At 38.3% G+C, this 18,305-nt stretch overlaps 1 long non-coding RNA gene across 1 annotated transcript; it reads right to left on the reverse strand.

Moving 5' to 3' along the window:
* Positions 1-3,130: 3,130 nt before the first annotated feature.
* On the reverse strand, positions 3,131-17,432 carry LOC309643076. Its single transcript, XR_014253538.1, has 2 exons — positions 12,242-17,432; positions 3,131-10,950 (listed from the first exon to the last, which is right to left on the reverse strand). It is a non-coding gene; the product is annotated as an uncharacterized lncRNA (long non-coding RNA).
* Positions 17,433-18,305: the final 873 nt, after the last annotated feature.

Consider the following 18,305-nt stretch of genomic DNA (forward strand, 5'->3'; position numbering starts at 1 on the left):
AGTCTGAAGGCCATCTGCTGGCAGAATTCCCTGTATCTCAAGGGATGTTGTTCTTTTGTTCTGTTCAAACTTTCAACTATTGGGATGAGTCTCACCCACATTATGAAGGGCAATCTGCTTTACTCAGAGTCCACTGATTTAAATGGTAATCTCATCCAAAAAAACACCGTCCCAGAAACATCCAGAGTGTCTGAGAACTCATCTGGACACTATGGCCCAACCGAGTTGACAAGTCATTGATGTCTGTATTGTTCCTGACTTTTCTGTCACGCATAGTAAGGTCCTTTCTTTGAACAAAGATTTTATAAGTACTGCTCTCATGATTAACATTTATATTTTTAAACTGTGTGTAATTTACTAAGGTAGATAATGTGAGGCTTAGATATAATTTTATATTTTTAAATGGTTAGGCAATTTCTCTAGTAAACAGAATAAATGCCACCCAATGATGTTCATATACTAATCTCCTGAACTAGTGTGAATATGGTATCTTACATGGCAAAAAGAACGTTTCACATACGATGTTGTTAAGGATCTTGAAATGGGGATTATAAAGATGGGTCCAAGGTAATCACAAAAGACCAGATAAAAGGGAGGCAAAAGAGTCAAAGTCGGAGATGGTAATATGATGACAGAAACACAGGTTGGAGAAATACACTTAAAAGATGGAAGTATGGGCCATGAGCTAAGTAATGCAGGAACAATCTGGAAACTGGAGAAGGATAACAAATGGATTCCTAGAGCCTTCAGAAGGCATACTGTCCTGCAGACACCTTGATTTTAGCCTACTGAGACTGATTGTGGACTTCTAACCTCCAGAACTGTAAGAAAATAAATTTGTGTTCTTTTAAGCCATGAAATTTATGGTTATTTGTTAAAAAAGCAGTAGAAAACTAATATACACTATTTATTGAATAATTAATCATTTTACTTACTGATTTGATATTTGGCATTTATCATGACTCTTCCAGGGATAATATTTAGCAAGTGACAAACTAGTATATTTTAATCATAAATCATGATCTCTTATAGCTTTCCATCTTAGAGGCCTAACTGTCAGGTCTTTTACCCCAAATAAGGAGAAAGTAGGTATTTGCCTTCTTTAGCAAAACAATCAGTGTCCTTAGTAAGACAACCAGACAGACATTTCCAAATTACTTTTGTCAGCAAAGAACAGAGCCCAGACTCAGTTTTCACATTTCTCTTATCTTAGAAAAGACTTATCCCTTTACCTAGGATAGCTAGGCAAAATCTTGTTGCTAAATACTAGATAATATGCCACAAGGGCAGCATTAAAGAAAAGTTAATCCTTTTTATCCCAGAAAGGATTAAAATGAAGGAGGGGAGAAGAAAGCAATAGGAAGAGAGATGCTCCCACATGAATCCTGTCTCCCTCTTTAGGTATGAGTGGAGGGAAACACAGGTGCTTTCTTCCACACTCAGGGAGAAAGCGTTCTGCATAGCTTCTCCACCTAATAATGTGAGACCCAAGCAGAGCTAAGGTGGGGAGGGGTATTGCATAGTGAGAAGACTGGATTTAATAGTTGGCACTCATGAGCCTCCCTAGGCCTCCATATATTTGAATACAGATTTGAGAGCCAGTAGATCTGCTTTGATGCTCATCACACTCATCACAGTAGTGGTGGCAGCCTAGGCTAGAGGGTAGAAAGAGAATATGGCAGGCTCCAGACATTCCTGATGGTAGATTCAGCAGAGGGAAGGTTTCTGAGCAGGTAGGGTCTACTAGGTTAGGGAAGGCCCATTAAATATGCCCAGGAACTGAGAAAGAAGAAACCACATGTTCACCAGCTATCACGTGGTCTGAGCTGTCATGTTTCTCATATGGCTCATTACAGTAGACTCCTGACTGGTTTTCCCTGTTCCCACTTTTATCCCCTTATTGTCTGTTCTCCATATATCAGGCAATGTTTATTAACTATGTGCTCAAAACCTTCCAAAACCAGTGAGATGTTTTTCTATCGCACAAAGAGTAAAAGCCAAAGTCTGATATGACCTAACCCCCACCACCTTTCCTACCTCATCCCCTATAGATTGCCCTCTCAATCATTCCTCTTCCTCTCCTCTGGCCTCCTTTGTTTTTTCTCTAGCATGCTAAGTACACTCCCGCCTCAGGGCCTTTGCACTTGCCTTTCCCTTTCCTAGAATGCTTTTCTTCCAGGCATACCCATGACTCATGCCTCATTTCCTTCCAGCCTCGACCCAAATATCACCTTATTAGAGACTTATCTCCCTGTGACTTTGTATAAAATAGCACCCATGTGATGCCTTACTCTCCATGTCCATTTCCTTCCTTCACTTTGCTTCCCATGTACCATGATCTGACATGAGGTATTTGTTCCATATTTTTTTTGTCTTTTCCCACTAGAATATGGGAAGAAAAATGCCTGGGGCATGGTGGAGACTCAATCCATATTTGCTGATCTTAATGAATTAATCAGCCACAGCCAACAAATCTGTAGTAGAGTGGTGAGGATATGTCTATTCTTTAATATTGAAGAATAAAGTGCAGCCATTTGGGATACCTCTGTTTTTGAATTAAATTTCTTCCTGTTAACTTAAAGTGAGAGCCACATCTCCATATTTCCAAATTGTGGCCTTGGACTCAATATTTAGACAGTAGTCTTCTATTAATGACAAAGGGAAGAAGAAATTATACATTCTACTTTAATCTCAGAGAGGTCAAAGAGAAAAGAACTTTGTTGCTTTTACAGAGCAGGAATGTTCATGCCATCTCATTGTTATTATAATAAAAATCTTCCATAAGTTTCATTCTCTCAAGGGTACTGCATGGGTGATTCCTTCCTCTCACATTATACTTTCTTCTGTCTCTGGTATAATTAAACATTTCCTGAAAATGAATAGGAATGGTAAAGTACATTTTTTCCAAGAATATCACTTAGGTTTGTGAACATTTAAATGTCATGGTATGACGTATTTGATTCCATCCCAATACCCCCCAAGATATGTTGACAAGTAACACAGTGTGAGTAGCTATTCTTCAGTATATTGGAAAATTCATAATTATCCTTTTTTTCCAAAGTATGATGCTCTGAGGGATGAGGTTACCTGAAACGAATTATTCCTCCTGAGTCTTCAGAATCCCAGTTCGTTGACTGGACCCAGAGGATCTGCAAACAAGTAATTTCTGAAAATTATTTCTGAACTGTATTTGAATCTGATGGTGATATAAAGAACAATCTTCGGGAGAAATGCCATGTATGACAGTAAGGCAGAGCTAGTTAATCTGTTTCTATCTTTGTTTGCCCCTGAATACCTCTCTAAACAGCATAGTTTCTCAAGACCAGATCAAATTTGAGGATGGGCAACGTGTAAAAGAAGGCTTAGCATGGGATTTTTTATCTGGTCTAGCTCAAGCTGGAAAGACATGTGCTGAGTTGGAGAGAGTCTTGGTCCAAGAGGGGAACCAAGTGTTCCATTCCAGTTAGATCACCAACTGTGTGACTTTTCAAATACCCGTGGGCTTCAAGTTTTTTACGAGCAAAACGGTGGGGTTGGATAAATGACACTGAGGGCCCATTTGGGATGCTAGCTCATCACAAGCCTGATTCAATTACGAAAGAGTCAACCCTCTGATTAACTCACATTTCAAAAGAATTGTGCTGTTTGGATTAACTTTCATTTGAGGAGGAAGTATTGAAGGAAGGAACTCCACCTATTTGGGGTTACTAGCTTATCCTTAGTAATAGTAGAGAAGGTGGCAATTTGTCAAAGTGGACGCAGTAGAAAAATCCTTGGTTCTACCACATATGACCTCTAATGTCCCCCTAAAATCCTCTCCTTTCTGGATGACTTTTCCAGATTAAGGAGAAAGTAAAAATTCTGCATGAATCCAACTAGATTCTAGCCTTCAAAATAAACTCTCCAACTAAAAAATCCACCCAAAACAGCATTTTTAAATTATTGCCAATATTTTCTTTCTCTTATTAAAAAAGTAAATACATGAACAAAGAGAAAGATATAATTTTTTTCTTTATAGTTTCATCTAGTGCCTAGTTTTGAGGTGAAATTCAGTGTTTGAGTATTGAATAATTCAGGATTTTTTAACAGTGAATAATGTACCTTGTAAAATCAGGTTCTTGCTGCTCTTGTTCTGCTAACAACAGATACCTGAAGTTCCATGAATTAAATTCAACTATATTTCTGGGAATATGATGATAAAATGAAAGAATAATGACCATTGACTGATGAATTTATTGAAGGTGGTTTGTTCCACTTAGTTATTAGATTGTCAGCATCTACTCTGTTAAAAGCACTGGATTTCAGTTTGTAACATATTAGATGTATCTTTAAAACCAATGAGCATTAGAGACTATGAGTGTCTTAGATAAGCCCCTGCATACTAACTTCTGTACCACATTTTGCCCTCAATTTATTTCTCCTCTGAAACGTTTAAACAACTAACTCCAGATGATTCAGATCATGACTTTCCTGAGCCTTGAAAGTGTTGGCCCTAGCACATAAGGTACCCCTGCAACCAAAGAGAGCCAGGAATGTTCTGCAGTGTTCCATATCTAATTCCAGGAAAGAGTCTTTTCAGTTTTCCAGAGGGTTATATGGGCTAAGAGAATTCGATGAGGATTATTTTATGCTTACACAATATTGCTTCAGAACAAGGACAAAAGATATATCTGTGTATAAAAGTGACTTTTCCAAAGGCACCCTTAATTCTAATACCCAATTTAAAATGGCCTGTGAGAAGCCCCTTGAACTAGGAAAATAATAAATCAAAGACACTCAAGTATATAAAGTTTATCTGGCTGCTCTGCAGAAATTTTGCCAACTCAAGTCATGATACTCAAGAAATAGTATTTCAAAGGAGAGCTCTGCAAATATAGGGAGGATATAAGTCAAGAAAGTCAGGTACAGACTAGGATCTAGCTGGCTAAAATATGAGTGAGGGTTATGCATTTTCCTCTTTATATAAAACAATATTTTAGAGGAGGTATTGACTGAGGAAAGGAGTTCTGTATCCTGGCGACTTAGGGATGGCAGAATAAATTGAGAGAGAGAGAAGGGCATTGGTAGTAACAAATGATTTTTCTGTGTCTGCAATACCATCCACACCTGGACTCATCAGGTTCAATGTGAAAAGCATTTAGTTAGACTTGAAGTTCTTCTGTGGCAGGTGCCAGACAGAATAACATACCATCTTAATGTTAAGGAAAAAAGAGAATTATGTTTTGGTGGGTTGTGAGGAAGAGGTAAGGACTCAACTCATCAAAGGCAGAAACTTTGATTAGTTAGGATGGGAACTTACAGAAACAGAAAGGCCAAGTAACTTTATGTATTAGTTTGCGGGGGCTGCCATTTTTACCGAACCAAACGTGGGTCCACTTGCCAGCGCACAGTAAAGCCAGTATACTGACACCAGGATGTGATGAAAGAAAGTGCAGGGTTTATTATAAGGTGCCAGACAAGGAATCAGGGATAGCTAGTGCTCGAAAAGCCCGAACTATCATGGGTTTCAGGAAGGCATTTTTATTTATTTATTGTTTGTTTTGTTTTGTTTTAACATCTTTATTAGAGTATAATTGCTTTACAATGGTGTGTCAGTTTCTGATTTATAACAAAGTGAATCAGTTATACATATGTCCCCATATCTCTTCCCTCTTGCATCTCCCTCCCTCCCACCTTCCCTATCCCACCCCTCTAGGTGGTCACAAGGCACCGAGCTGATCCCCCTGTGCTATGCGGCTGCTTTCCCACTAGCTCTCTATTTTGGTAGTGTATATATGTCCATGCCACTCTCTCACTTTGTCCCAGCTTACCCTTCCCCCTCCCCATATCCTCAAGTCCATTCTCTAGTAGGTCTGCATCTTTATTCCTGTACTGCCCCTAGGTTCTTCTGACCATTTTCTTTTTTTTTTTTTTTAGATTCCATATATATGTGTTAGCATATGGTATTTGTTTTTCTCTTTCTGACTTACTTCACTCTGTATGACAGTCTCTAGTTCCATCCACCTCACTACAAATAACTCAGTTTCGTTTCTTTTTATGGCTGAGTAATATTCCATTGTATATATGTGCCACATCTTCTTTATCCATTCATCTGTTGATGGACACTTAGGTTGCTTCCATGTCCTGGCTGTTGTAAATAGAGCTGCAATGACCATTTTGGTACATGACACTTTTTGAATTATGGTTTTCTCAGGGTGTATGCCCAGTAGTGGGATTGCTGGGTCTCAGGAAGGCATCTTTAAAGGCAAGGTGAGGGAGGGTAAGTGCATGGTCTGTGATCAGCTTGTGCACAATTCTGATTGGTTGATGATGAGGTAACAGGACAGTGTCACAGGGGTTAACATTATCAATCCTCAGGCTCTAGTAGGCCTATGTGCTCAAGGTCATCAAGTAGTTAACCAAAGCCTTCCATTTGGTGGGGGTTTTAGCATCTGTAAAACAGCTCAGGAAATGTGCTGATCCTGTTATCTAGGTTTTTCAGAGACTAGCTAAAGCAGAGGATATGGGGAGGGGTCTGTTTCCAGAATGCCCCATAGGGAATACCACTGACTTGGTGATTTAAACAAGGGACATTTATTTTCTTACAGTTCTGGAGATCACAAATCCGAGATTAAGGTGTTGGCAGGTTGGTTTCTTCTGAGGTCTCTCTCCTTGGCTTGCAGATGGCCACCTTCTTGCTGTGTCTTCACATGACCTTTCCTCTGTCAGGTGCCTCCCTGGTGTCTCTACCCCTTCTTATGAGAACATTCATGTTGGATCAGTCCCTAGCATAATGGCCTCATTTTAATTTAACTTAATCAGGTCTTTAAAGACCCTACTTTCAAATACAGTCACATTCTGAGGTACTGGGGGTTAGGGCCTCAACAGATTAATTTTGTGTAAGTGGCACATTTGAGCCCATAACACTGCACAGGAGGTGAAAAATGATGATTTGTTATAAACACTCAAAAGGAAATAACTACCTAAACTTGAGATTCAATTAAGAATGCTGAAAAGACTTTTTCAGAATGCCTGCAATAGGCTACTTATACCAGGGAACTGCTAGGCTGTGAATTCATGGTAGGTACCAGCCCTGTTTAGTTTGTGGTCTTCAACGAACTGTGGTCCCTGGATAGCTGCCATTCTCTGGGACAGTCTTGTCCCACAACCAGTTAGAATAGTCCCACTTGCCAAATTCCCTAAAAGCAGACTACTCTTTATCTCCTAGTCTCCTAACTTGCTTCATAGACTACACTCCAATATCCCTGCCCCTAGGAAGCTTAAGTATTGACCAGGGAGGACTAGAATGGCTTCTCCAGGTATAGCTATTCATACAGTCTCATTTCTTCTTCCTAACACACATGGTAATTGTAAATACAATTTTGCAAATAATTTTTAATGTTTGCTTTTTCTACCATATTATGAGAGTCTTGTTGACAGCTGTATACTTGGTACATCTATGATATAATAGATGCTCAGTGATTGATTATTTTCTGAATGAATAAAAATCCAGTTAGTATCCTTTAGTCTCTTGCTGTGTGTTCAGCATCATGGTTTTCCTGTGAGTACCAGGCTGCGTGATTCCCAGCCTCAAGGAACAGGAAAAATGATTGGAAGACAAAAAAAATGAGTGAAATGAAATTGGGTGTTTGAATGAATGTATGGTGCTGATGAGATGATCATAGGGGAGAAAATTTAAAACAAAAGTTTCTTGAGGTAGGTGGGGTATGAACTGGACTTGGAAGGACAAGATACATCTAGAGAAGGAGAAGAGGGGGGTTGTAGCATAGATACAGGTGTAAGAGTTAAGACAATCCATGGGACTTAGCCGGGCAAATGTTTTTGCTATCATTTTAGGAGATAAAGCCCTCTCTCTATTTCTGAAATGAAGATCCTTCAAAAAAAAAAAAAAAAGTGACACTGCTTGCTACTTCTTACCCCATCATTACTAAGCAGATGACACACACTGATTTTGACTAAATGAACGAATTCTACACACACACACACACACACACACACACACACACACACTTTCTAAAAGTGGGATTGGAGGAAAAGAAACCTGATCTGATCCTTGATGATGAGGAATGGTGAACTTCTAGATTAAGTAGCACCAGATGGATAAAACTTTAAAGTCTGTTTCACACTGAAAGCCAGTTGGCAAGGTTTCACCAAATTAGCTGTTATGTTGTTTTTCTTTCTTTCCTGTGCAAATCAATCAGTACATAAAAATGAAAGAAAATTAACCTAAAACCAATGCCAATTAAAACATGTAAAAAGCTCCAGAGAGACTTTTGCTAGAAAAACATCAGAGAAGTTTTTGCTTAGAAAAGAGGAAAGAGGAGAGAACAGATAAGAGTACCAATGTCACTACCAATCTGACAAGGCGTTTGCACTGATAAGAGCCTCTAATCCACTGGCTTTTTTTTTCTCTATGTGGCTTCACATTTTCTCCTTCTGTGCAACTCTCTGTAATTTTAAGTGATCCAAAATGTCATATAGTTGAATCAGACGTTTGTAGCCTTTTCAGATTGCCTTCTTCCACTTAGTAAAATGCATTTAAGTTTAAGTCTTTTAATGGTTTGATGGTTCATTTGTTTTTAGTACTGAATAATATTCCATTGTCTGGATATACCACAATTTATTTATCCATTTACCTACTGAAGGATATCTTGGTTGCTTCCAAGTTTTGACAATTATAGATAAAGCTGCTATAAACTTCAGTGTGCAGGTTTTTGTGGGGCCATAAGTTATCAATTCCTTTGCGTAAACACCAAGGAGCATGATTGCTGATTCATATAGTAAGAGTATATTTAGTTTTGTAGGAAACTACCAAACTGTCTTCCAAAGTGTCTGTACCATTTTTATATTCCCACCAACAATGAGTGAGAATTCCTGTTGCTCCAAATCCTCACCAGCATTTGGTATTGTCAGTGTTGCAGATTTTGGCCAGTCTAATAGGTGTGTAGTGGTATCTCACTATTTGAATTTGCATTTCCCTGATGACATAGGATTTGGAGCATCTTTACATATACTTGTCATCTGTATATCTTTGGCAAGGTGTCAGTTAATATCTTTGGCCCATTTTTTACTCTGGCTGTTTGCTTCCTTACTATTGAATTTTAAGGGTTCATTGTCTATTTTAGATAACAGTCCTTTCTCAGATGTGTCTCTTGCAAATATTTTCTCCCATTCAGTGGTTGTGTTGTCGTTCTTTTGACATTGTCTTTCACAGAGAGAATTTTTTCATTTGAATGAAATCCAATTATTCAATTATTTCTTTCATGGATTGTACCTTTGGTGCTGGGTTTAAAAAATCATTGCCATACCCAAGGTCATGTAGGTTTTATCTGATGTTATCTCCTGTAAGTTTTATAGTTTTACATTTTACATTTAGGACTGTGCTTTTGAGGAGGAATTACAGAGAGACTAAGGGTATTGTAGTGTGAGGCAAAAAGGGAGAAGATATAAGCAAAAGAAAGAATGAGAGAAAGAGAAGGGTGAGGAAGAAGAATAAAGGTGTTAAATCTACATGTATGTAAGAATTGTCTTAAAATGAGTGGTTGCTACCTCAGGCTGATGGGATTTTAGGTCATTTTTACTTTATCTGCTATACTTTATTCTTTCATGTGTCATTTAAAAATGAGCATGCGGTGTTTATATAAACAGGAAAACATAATAAATCTGATTTCAACAGGTTGGAAAAAGTTTTCAAAAGAATTTAATGGTTGAAAATCTAAAAATGTTCTTGTCTAAATTGAAGCAAAAATCTTCCACCTGAAGGAACTATGAAGAATTTCAAAAGTTGACCAGCTTGAAAACAAAATTTACGTAATTTTTTTTTTTTGCTGTTTGACCGTAGCCTACTTTAGGAGATATTTATTTAGGAAAATAACTTGGGGGATAAAAGGTATAACTATGAAAGCACTTTTATCTAAAGCTTTCTACTGCGAATATATACATTATCTGTCCAAAGAGCCATTCCAGTGTTAAGTACAGGATGCCTTCACCATTTGTCTTCCTCTGAGCAATAAAGCTGCTAGGAGCCACTATGCATAATGCCTGGTGAAATGGTGAGCTAGGAATTAAAGAACAATTATAATTTGCTAATTTTTCTAAAATGCATTAAAAAAATCCTTTCACATTAATCTCTGTGATTCATAAAGAAGGGAAGCAGGCTGGCAAAGTTTAAATGATTGAAAATGATGCCAGTGGCCTTCTGCAAAATCTGATTACAGCTTTGATTGATACCTTGCCATTAGCACAGAAAGAGAAAAAGCCTAGAAATTGAACAAAGTAAATCAAGCAAAATCTTTCTAGTTTATAATGAACACTTAGACATGATTCAAAAATGTTTTAACCAAGATTTCATTTTCTGTAAATATATGTTGCCTTCGAATATGAAGTATTCATTTCAGTGACTTTTGCCTGAGCTGCAATTTAATCTTGTCTTCAAGAAGGTCCAAGTTGGCCTGCCACCTTCCCCAGGTTTCAAGCCTGGTGTGATTTACTTAAGTGACAGTGTACCACTCTATCTGTATTCCTGTTTTCATTTGGCAGCTCCTAAAGAATGCATGTTGCTGTTGTGGGAGATGGGGACATTGGAAAAATTCAGAAGTGAGTCTTTTTCTTGGAAACTTCCTTGCATTTGCTAAATGTCCTGTGTCAGTTTGACATATAAGACAAGCTGTCACAGCTCATTAGATTGAGCATTAGTGCATTGATTATACATTCATACCTCTCCATAACATCATGGACCAGAAAAGACAATTCAAAAGGAAAAGCGAAGTGGCCAGAAAAGAGATGTTCTAAGAATTAACTCTAGGAATGGGTCAATGACTCTCTTTGACCTTCAAAATACTCTGTATAGTTCTCTATCTTTCAAGTATTGAGACTGTTTTGTATTAGTTTCCTGTTGCTCCTATAACAAACTCACACTCTTGGTGACTTAAAACAACACAAATGTATTACCTTACAGTTTTGAAGGTCAGAAGAACAAAATGGGTTTCACTAGGCTAAAATCTAAGTGTTGACAGGACTGTGTTCCTTCTGGAGACTCTAGAAGAGAATCTGTTGCCTCGTCTTCTCCAGCTTCTAGAGGTCACCCACATTCTTTGGCTCGTGACCTCCTTTCCATCTTCAAAAACAGCAATAGCCAGTTGAATCTCAACGTAGCATCGCTCGGACTCTAGCTTTCTTCATAACATCTCTTTCTCTGACTCTTCTTCCCTCTTTAACTTAGAAGGACTCTTCTAGTTGCACTGGGCCCACTCAGATAATCCAGAATTATCTCCTACCTCAAGATTTTTGGGTAAACAACAGCTAAACCATCCCTTTTGCTCTGTAAGTTCACATATTCACAGGTTCCAGGGATTAAAACATGGGTATCTTTGGGGAGGATCATTGTTCTACCTACTACATGGTCCATATAAAGAATAGAAAGAGGTTAGGGAAACATCTTAGAGGCTTTATTTGACATCCCTCAAGAAGTAAGTCAACGAGCACCCTTAATCCAAAGTAACATAATGTTAAATTTGTTCAATGAGATGTGTTTTGCGTAAGATCAAATGCTAATTTACTGAGTGCAATTTTGCCCTTGCTTGGGATTCTGGATTATAGATAAAAATGTAAGCTACTGATGTAGGTTCACATTGTCATGGATCTACATGGAGGAAATCACTGTGGAAGGGATACAATCGTCTTGTATTGTTTTCAAGATGATTTGAAAACTTGAGGGCCTAGATAATCGCTAGGAAATTTTAAGGAAAAGCAAAGTGGCCAGAAAAGAGATGTTCTAAGAATTAACTCTAGGAATGGGTCAGTGAATCTCTTTGACCTTCAAAATATTCTGTATAGTTCTCTATCTTTCAAGTTATTAATTAATCTATTTTTTTTTATATTTATTTTTGGCTGTGCTGGGTCTTCGTTTCTGTGCAAGGACTTTCTCCAGTTGCGGCAAGTGGGGGCCACTCTTCATCGCAGTGCGCAGGCCTCTAACTATCGCGGCCTCTCTCGTTGTGGAGCACAGGCTCCAGACGCGCAGGCTCAGTAGTTGTGGCTCACGGGCCTAGTTGCTCTGCAGCATGTGGGATCTTCCCAGACCAGGGCTCAAACCCGTGTCCCCTGCATTGGCAGGCAGATTCTCAACCACTGCGCCACCAGGGAAGCCCTCTTTCAAGTTATTGAGACTATTTTGTATTAGTCTCCTGTTGCTGCTGTAACAAACTATCACCCTCTTGGTGACTTAACACACATGTATTACCTTACAGTTCTGAAGGTCAGAAGAACATTTATGCATTTTATTTCATACACAAAAGTGTTTACACTTCTAAAAATAGTGGGGTTCCGCTTCCTTCTTTTTTAAAGGAGGTACTCAGAGCTATATGTAAATGTGTGGTTAGATCCTTATTACAACTCAGACCATATTGATCTCTGTACAAGAATCTTTGGAGTGCATTAAAATTAAACTGTAGTAATACCCATTTAATCACCTTGCAGGTATTATTTTAGTCCTCCAAATCAGACTATTTATCTAAGATGATTTTCCCTCAGCATACTTTCCTTATATTATTTTCCTGTTCAAATTCTTCATTCAATTTCTTTAGGTATAGGCTTACTCAGACTTGTACTCAACATTCTCCTTAGGCTGTTCCCAGATGAATGTTTAAACTTTCACTACTCTCTTAAGAGAGCTTTTGTGGGGTTTTTTTGCTTTACGTTTCATTCCAGAAGTTCTGTGGGATCTCCGTAGATGCCCTGGAGCAAAAGGCATGTTCCTGGTAAGGTCTCTGGACTTCTTTTCCCAGCTTCAGTCAGAATACTTCAGTGTTTTCTGGTTTATACATTGGTTTCATTGCAAGCTTATTATTAAGGAAAAATTTCCAAAAGGGAGTTGGGGAAATTAATTATAATGGCTGTTGTCTATGATTAGTTTATTTAGCCAAACGATACCAGTTACTGATGAGCAAAGATCTCACACATTAGGACTTCTTACATTTTGCTTCTATCCTCTCCCTGCTCTTAGATGATTGCTCCCTGCCCAGGTTCTCTGCCCTTAAGGGCTAACTTCAGTTTTATCTTATGTGCAAGACTGTCTCTGGTCACTTCATTACAGAGTGATCTCGCTCTCTGGAACACTAAGGATAGCACTTGATCATATATTTACTGTCTGGTTTTGTTGTATCCCTAGTGCTATGCATATGGCCTGGCATGCAGTAGACATACAGTACATGGTGCATGATGGAAGGAAGGAAAGTAGGAAGGAAGGAAGATGCACAGAGGGAAAGACAGAAGGAAGAAAGGAATTTGATATTGCACGCATTGTGTTAGGTGTCACTGACCTTTCATTTTTGGGTTTAACTTTTCATATGTAAATGAAAATCTACCCAAGCAGTTTAAAGGAAAGAGACACGACAGGTTTAGTTAACATTTATCAAATGCTCTATGATATGCTAGGTGCATTATATGATTATTCTCTTTAATTTCATCTTCATAGCAATCACGTGAAGTTTCACCAAAGAGGAAATTGAAGCTGGGCAAGTTAAGTAGCAGTCCCCACGTCACCCAGCACCAGCAGGGCTTGAATTCAAATCCCAGAGCGTGTGTGTTACATGCATTTCTTCAGACTCCCATGAAGCTAGTCACTGCTTTCTAAATCTCACAGAGCATCTGACAGGAAGCAAATACTCATTTCTTTTTTTATGAATAAATAAATGAATTATTCAGTGCCTTATTAAAGATGGATGACATTAGTGCCTTTTAATAAACTACTGCATTTCTACAATTTTGCTACTACCACCACCATCCCCACTGCCCTAACTGTTAAGAGCCCCAACTTTAGAGCCATCCTGCCTTGGTTTCAGTTTTAGCTCTCTCACGAATCAACTGTATGGCATAGTCAAGTTCCTTAGTTTTCTGTGCCTCAGTCCTTTCATTTGTTACAGGAGGAAAATAATTGCACTCACTTCCTTGGGTTATTAGGAGGATTAAGTGCAGTTAGCCCAGTTCCTAGACCGTAATAACAAGGAGCATTTATTGAGCACTGAATGCTACCACCACTTCCACCAACATTTATTGGGTTTTTAATAAATGTCAGGAATTGTGCTACATTCTCACTATAAACCTTCTAACAGCCCCATAAACTAGGTACTGTTACTGTTCCCCTTTCTAGATGAGCAAACTGAAGCTTGGAATAGAAATTGCTTGCCCAAGGTCACTCAGCTAGTACATGACAGAGCTGGGCTCACACCCAAGTCTGTCTGATGCCCCTGATCTAAACTACTAAGTCTCTGCTGAAAATTTGGCCTCTACCTGGTTGCTCTTTGGGAACTTTTTGTGTCCTCTCCTCTGTGTATAGCACCTCTCCCAATTTATGTTATGTTTGGCATGTCTCTTTCATTATGTTCCTGATTCATTGTGCATTTAGCTATGCTCACTGGGTGTCCCTAGGACTCCCTTATTTTGCTGTCACACCTGAGGTTCCACCAAACTGGGAAGGTAGTTGGGTCTTGTTATCGCTGTGTTTGATTCTCATTCTTTTGGTTTGTGTCAGCTGTTTTACACACACACACACACACACACACACACACACACAGTCTTTCTACTCTGGGTTACCTGAGAAAATGATCTGTCATCAAAATGCAATGACATCAGTCAGCACCATGGATTTCTCTAAGTGTCCTCATGGCTCAGGGGACGTCCTTGTCTAAAATAGTGCCCCCAGGAGAGCCCTATTTAATTTTCTCTAGTAAAAGCAACTTACCGGAAGCAATGTCAGTGAGGCTGTGTGCTGAGTGTGTTAATCTATTACCTGGAAAATGTTTCAGCCTAAAATGGGCTGATCTCCACTACTCTGGGACACTTGTGATCTCCGTAGGCGGCACCCAGTGATACGGGTTCAAAGAAAAATATCTGAAATAGGAGGCTGTTCTTTCAGAGTTTAAGTAGTAAACTCTTACCTTTCTTAATTCCCTCTTTTATCCAAAGTAAAGAGACAATCCATGGACTGTTCTGAGGATGCCCGAGGCAAATGAGGCAGCTAGATATTTCGTGGGTTACCTACTATGTGCAATTCATTCAACATTTGTGCATTTAGTTTTTTTCACAGATACTGGGCTAGAAGCTTGGAATAAAAATAGATTCTCAAGGGAATTGGGGTCCAGTAATACCAAATACAATACTATGTGACTTAGCATAAATTTTCTCACTTAATCCTCATAATAGTCTTGAAAAAAACAAATTATTATCTCAGTTTTTACACATGAGCAATGAGAGGCTGAAAGAGGTTTAATATCTGGTATTTCAATTAAGGACCATTTAATTCTGCAATTCATGCATCTTACACTATATGACTGTGTCTCCCAGGGGCCACTGTGGGAAACCTCTGGGAACTTTTGTGTAGCATAGTGCTTAAGATTGCAACTTTGGCATCAGACAGATTGTAGTTCAAGTACCAGCTCTGTCACCTATAACTTTTATGACTTCGGGTGTGTGTATATAAGCATGCATATGCCTACATACACACATATATTATATATTACACATAAACCTATACTATAGAATTGCCATGAGGATTACATGGGATACTATATTAAGCCTGCTATAAACCTAGCATGTAGATCTTTGTTAAATGGCATCTACCATTATATAAGTATTGAAGGGAGTTTCTGTTGGGTTGTCCAGTTATAGTAAGAAAAACCCTAGTGTGAAGTGTAGCTCTATTTTTCCACAGAGATAAGAAAAATGGAATTAGCTGGTGGGTAAACTGCCATTAACATGAATGAATAAGCCCCATCCTTTCCCCTTCAATCCCTCCAGTTTATTATTTTTTAATAGAAAGATGCTTTTGAAAATTACAATGAAACAAAACCCATTCTCATCATTTATGGCTAGTTGACACTGGAACTAATTTTTGAATATTAAGTGTAAAGCCTTAAAATATTGGTGAAGTTCCATTACAATGCTATGCTATTATTGAAATGAAGTGGGTCACGGGAACCTAGTAGGAAAATGCACAGCCTTCTTGCCCTTGTATGACTCTGTGGCACATTCTCTCCAAAACAGAGGAAATACCATCCCAATAATACTCCTAAGGAGCTTGAATAAGTGTAGGGGCAATTCTGACCTCTTTTGCCTAGTGATCCATAGATATAGTAATTCCTGACTCGGAGACTGGGCATGGAAGATATCGATTCATTCACTATTTCAGCAAATACTTAGTGAGCTCCTCTCTGTAGTCCCTTTCATCACATGGAAATTTTAGTCTTGAGTGATCCCCTTCTTGTGTCCTTCATTCCATATAGGTCACATTTACAGTTGCCTATAATGTGCTTATGATATATACTTGAGTAATATAAGATCATATAAAGTATCATTATAATTCTGCAAAAAATAAAGACAAATGTACAAAGAACAAAAGGCAATATAAAAATAGTTAATATTAACTATTTTGTACTGGTGAGGTTACAGGGAATTTTTGGTGTGTATATCTGTATGTGTGTGTGCGTGTATCTTCCATCATTTATAAGATTATTAAAACTTGTAGGTCATAATTTTGTCTATGCCAACATTCCTAAAGTCATCTTTGAGCTTTTACTAGCTCTGCTTTATACATATGTCATTTAATCTTCATTACTCATTATTTTTTATTTTCATTCTACACTCATTCCCAAGGTGATTCATTCAGTCTCATGGCTTTAAATACCATCTATGCGCTGATGACTTCCCAACTGAATTTCTAGCTCTGACCTCTCCCTTGAACTCCATATGTGAAAATCCAGTTGCATACTTGACATCTTGTATTCAGTGTTTAATATCCATCTTGACAGTAACATGTCTCAAACAGAACTGATACAATCCTTTCAAACATATCTCAACATTTTTTTTTTTTTACAAACTTCCCCTTTCTGTAAAATTTCAAGCACCACTTTTCAATGATTCATTCAAATAAAAAACCAGTATGTCCTTGATTCTTCACATTTCCAATCACCAAGTTCTACAAGCTTTATTTTCAAAACATATCCCCAGTCTGCCCACTTCTACTGTTAACCAGCCTAATGCAAGCTGACATTCTCCCTGACCTGGATGGCCATGTTGGTCTCTAAGCTGGTCTCTGTTTCTTCCCTGGCATTCCACATGTCAGTTCTCCATGTAGCCATCAGGATAACATTTAAAAAATAAATCAGATCATGTCACTTACCTGCTCAAAACTGTTTAATGGTTTCCCATCACATTCAGAATAGAATTCTTTCCATGACTGGGCAAGACTCTTAGTGGTCATGGATTCCCTCCTTGACCACATCTCCCTTCCTCTCCCCCATTCATGTTGCTTCAGACACACTGGCCATCTCATGGTTTCCTGAGCAAGCCAACCTTGTCTTCACCTGAGCTATTTTCCTGCCTTGAGCACTACTCCACTCCATCTTCATGTGGCTCACCCCCTCCCTTCATTTACGACTTTTTAAAATGTTAGCTCTTCAGAGAATCCTTATCTGACTAACATGGGCAGAAGAGCCACCCCTCTGCTCGTTGCCCATCTGCTTGTTACCGTTCTTTATCTTCACCTGAAATTTTACATGCATATACCATATACCCATGTAAACATACACATGTTCAGATACTAATTTATTATTTGAATTACTCAGTATGTTTTCTGTGTATGTTTTTCTTATAAAAACTCTCCCTTCAAGATTGTAAACACTTCAAGATCTGGGACCGTGTCCCAATCTGTACCTATTGAAGGGATCAGCATATAATAATTCTTCAATAAATGTTTGTCAAATTGAATTGAATCAATATAGAGCCCTTCACATTTATTACTCATTTACTTGTATTGATTTTTAAACTGACTAGAAGATTAAATAATCCATCTTTGCAGGTACATACAAAGAGTTAAAATAGTTTAAAAAAGAAATACAGCTTTTGGTTTAATGTGAATCCTTGCTGGGAAGAGTCACCCTGGTAGCTTACATACGTAGCAACTCTTTGAGGTCAGTACCGAGTAACTATTTTTATTGCCAATTTTGAGTTAAGGAAATTCAAAATCTACATTGACTTTAATATCATAAACTGTAAAAGCAGTGAATAGTAGAGATTAGCTAAATCCAATTAGAGATAAACTGCAGCTAAGAAAAGCTAACAGAATTCCCAAAATCCTTACAGACTCTTAGTGGACTAAGGCCAAAAAGATGAAGTGTTGGCAATGTTGAAATAAAAAATTGTTTCATTCATACATGTTTTGAAGTTTTTCCATGAGTCTGTCTTGTCTCTTGTTCCTGGAAAGGCAGCATGCTGCGGGGGAGGGGAACCTGGTAATGAGGATACTGTGT

The sequence above is a fragment of the Balaenoptera physalus genome (assembly GCF_965194825.1).
Source record: "Balaenoptera physalus genome assembly, chromosome: 14".
Classification (NCBI taxonomy): Eukaryota; Metazoa; Chordata; class Mammalia; order Artiodactyla; family Balaenopteridae; genus Balaenoptera; species Balaenoptera physalus.